The 3,929-nt window shown below is 39.7% G+C and overlaps 1 long non-coding RNA gene across 1 annotated transcript; it reads left to right on the forward strand.

Annotated features, from left to right (window-relative positions):
* Positions 1 to 876: 876 nt before the first annotated feature.
* LOC137968064 (uncharacterized) lies at positions 877 to 1,757 on the forward strand. Its single transcript, XR_011116614.1, has 3 exons — positions 877 to 910; positions 1,212 to 1,261; positions 1,633 to 1,757. It is a non-coding gene; the product is annotated as an uncharacterized lncRNA (long non-coding RNA).
* Positions 1,758 to 3,929: the final 2,172 nt, after the last annotated feature.

Here is a 3,929-nt window from a genome sequence, read left to right on the forward strand (position 1 = left end):
TTCCTAAAACGGGATAGATGTTTTGGAGGGCCAGCAAAATTAAGTGAAGGGTCTCTCTTCGTTTTGATTGTATATCTTACCTTGTGGTACAAGAGATATGAACTGCAATGCCGACATATCACTGCAAAAAAGTTTAACTACAATCTTATATGCTTAGGTTATGCTGGATCTTGTTAAACGCAGAAAGACTCTGTCGTGACCTTTCCTCTGGTAGTGATGGCGTGTGAAACTCATCAAAGAAGAAAGGAGGGGGGGGGGTAGTTTCTAAAGAAACTGTGGTGCTGCGTCGGTGGGGAAGTAGTATACAAAAATTTGGTTTTATCAACGGAGTTGATAATGTAAATTGGCCACCGTACAGAGATTCTAAAAGCTGACGTCTCGAGGGTTCATCAAAGAAGACACAATTATAGATCTCTGATAGTGATAGCCACAGATTTAAAGGATAAAACTATTGGTGGAGGCCGTTTTTTTGTTATCTGGCCGTTGGGATTATTAGCGGGTACCAAATAACAAATGAATAGCGGACAAATAATTTGATAATTCGTTCAACCCCAAAAAGGAACGCTAGGAACATACGCGTTTTATATAGAAGCACAAACAATACCAAAATATTTGCAAAGAAATTATTCCTGTTTGCATAGGCCTCGTGATAGTGTCATAGTATTCAATATGCAGATCGAGCGGCCTCGAAAACGCCAAAGTCAGTGGCATACTGCTTTTGTTAGTGGCACGAGGGAATGTAGAATCTGGCTTGTGAAGTCCGTGCGTGCACAATTCTTCAAATGATATGCACGCATGCGTCCGTAAAAAGCAAGTGAAAGTTATTTTTATTTTTAAAATCGAGGCCTCGTGTTTTGCAGCACTAAGTCTTCGTGGGTTGAAATATGTTTTTGTCTGTAATTCATAGAAGGTAAGAAAACGTTGGTTTATAATTTCTAAGTCACGCGTCTAAGCTAAATCACTTTAATTGGTAGGAACGCTGCAGTATACAATTACAGCTTCTAGCCTTTCATGGTTCGTTAGAACTTTCTAAAGTACTTGGTAGGACAGAAACTACTTATTCTTTCCGTTAAAACGAAAAATCAAACCGGGAACATAGCAGGCACAAGAGACAGTCAACAGTCTTCACGGAATAAAAGACGTTTATTTATGTGCAGGCTCTATTTGTACTCTACTTGTATCTTAACGGTTGACTATCTGAATTTTAACAGGCGCAAAGTCGATAGTGGAGGCGTGGCTCATGTATTGGTTGAGAATTGGGGTAAGTTTTATAATTGGAGTCACACCTCAGTTGAACATTTTCGTTTGAATTATGATTGGTATTTGTGGTCCCTTTTCATCCATTTGTATTGATTTATTCAGTATCCCCATTCAATCTTCGACATTCATTTTTATTTGGATTTGTTGTTCAATAATTCACTTGATATTGAGAGCCCTTTGCACAAGAAAAGAGTTCAATCACTTTGTGATTTGGAACTGCCTTTGATCAACATAAACCCTTTCATTTTCACGATCGAAACGTTCATTCTCCCAACTAGTGATATAGAGTTTTTTTGTTGGATAGTCATGAGAACTTGGTGTTATATGAAGATCACATCTCTTTAGCTGATAATAATGTTCATTATTTCATAGAAACTGTAAAGAGAATTTACACACCCATCACTCCTCCTACAGAACACAAAGTGGAATTCATTCACTCGATTTGGCCCTCATTCACTGTGATATTAAGCACTTATGATCTACAAGCTCAGTATATGAAGGGGATAGTTGTCTGAAAAACTGTGGTGCTGCGTCGGTGCTGGGAGAGTGAAAGACACTACCACCGTAAAACAAAAAATATTTCAAATCGATGGCTAATGTTTCGAGCTTAAGTCCTTCGTGAGAACGAAGTGAGGAATGAGGGCTGTTTCAAGTTATATTGGAAGTAGGGGAGCGATTCCATTGATTGGAGATAATGTCACGAAAAAAGCGACTAAATTAGCTGAATAAGAAGCGCTCATATATAACAGGGATTGAGAGTGCCGAGTGGCTTTTGTTCCAAAGATGCGTTGCTGGCGTTGTCAGGGGAGGGGAAGGGGAGGAAGAAGGCGTGGATTTTTCAGTCCTCCCCTTTCCCTCCCCCGACAAAGCTTCCTACGCAAGCTCTGTGGGTTTCTGTGTTTCCTTAGTGTACAAAAAGGCCGCAACTGTCATGTTATTCATTCGCTCAACTAAAACGACTGTGCCACTTGGGAGAAGTTATCAGTACCACCGCGTGTATATTCTTTTGCTCTCCTTTCATTGTGCGAATAACTATTCATCTCAGTATGTTCCCATTTGATTGTTTTCCCTCTATAACGAGTTGAAGGCGGCTTTGTGATCCACCTACGTTTCAGACTTCCTCACTCAACACGTAGTGACTGAATATACGATGGGCAGGTGGTAGGAGAACAAAACTGATTGACATTACATTTCATCGAAACTTTTTAAATTCCATTTTGAGCGCTTCTAGTCTGTCTAACTGTCATGATCAGCAAAAAATTAACAGATATTTCAAATTCGGACATATAGTTGAATCGTTTACATCAGGCTCCGCGTTTTAAGATAGAGTCTTAAAACTATACATTTCTTTTTTGCTTTTTGTCTAAATATCTTAATTACAACGGTTGGCCGAGTGACATTCACCAAGTTAAGTTACAAATTTATTTCAGCGCTGAGTGTTTAGGATAAAACGTGAGCAACTACCATGAGTCCTATCAACGTTCAGTGGAAAACAAAACCGAAATTGATATTGACAGCAAATTATTTCAGAACTTTCTTAATATTCTTTAACACGACATGAGCAGCTGGTAGCCAAGAGAAGCTAGTTTGTCTTTCCGTAAGGTTTAATCTTGCGATGGAGCTTTATCGCCACACTCATTGGTGTAAAGTTGTATTTTTCATCTCATTGCTGCATTGTGTCTGGGGTGAGTCCAATGTCATGTTTATTTAGTCATCATAATAAAATATAGAAGACTGTAAGCACGGAAGCTTATAGGGGACATGCGATATGAGAGATAGGAGATAAAAAAATGCGTCATGCGAATTCAAAAATGCGAGAGGAAAAATCCGATTTGCGGGTTAGAAAATGTGTGATAAAATATGGAAGATCCTAGTTTAAAAATCTGAGACGAGAAGTAGAAAATGTTAAATAGTAACGGATGTCAGAAACAGGGAACACGTTAGAGGGAAATCGAGAGAGTGAAACTGGGGGAGTGGGGAGTCTTTAAAAAGGGAATCTCAAAAACGGAACTGAAATCTCTAAAAGGGAGAAATATCAGTGGTCTGATCATCAGCAAATCCTTTACAATATTAGCTTCCTCACAGCAAAAGTTTCCGTAAGGTTCGGACCTGTACTGTGCAGCCAATTGAGTCACAATTATATCTTTCCAGCGGAGTTTTCTTTTGGTTGACATAATGCTACAAAACCGTTTCAAATGTCTCTTGGCCTATCACACACATCTCAGTTGAACAACAATTTCCTCTCAGTAAAACGGCGACAAACAACCAAAGCTACAAGCAATTGCAAAAAGGTTGAGACACTGAATGGAAAATCCACCTCTTCTTCCTAAAACTCCTCTTCTAGTTCATAAGAAAAGGCTCAACGCCCCTCCCTCCCCCCTCTCCTTTTTCAATGTTGATACCCTTTAGTCTGAGTGCCAAGTGGAAATGGAAACAACTTTGCTTGGGGGGGAAGGGGGGCTGGAGATGCGCTGACTTGAATGACACGCATTGTACGGTTATCAACAGTGAGTGTCTCAACTCTTTTTGCAACTGCTTGTCTCGATGGCTGTCGCGTGTAATTCATCATTGCGACTAAACGGAACAGTCAATAGGTTCAGCAAAGGTATCAATGGAAAGCAGAAAAATGGAGCTTGAACTGGAATAGACGTTATGGCGTTCTAGTTGGG

The sequence above is a fragment of the Montipora foliosa genome, chromosome 8 (genome assembly GCF_036669935.1).
Source record: "Montipora foliosa isolate CH-2021 chromosome 8, ASM3666993v2, whole genome shotgun sequence".
In the NCBI taxonomy this organism is placed as follows: Eukaryota; Metazoa; Cnidaria; class Anthozoa; order Scleractinia; family Acroporidae; genus Montipora; species Montipora foliosa.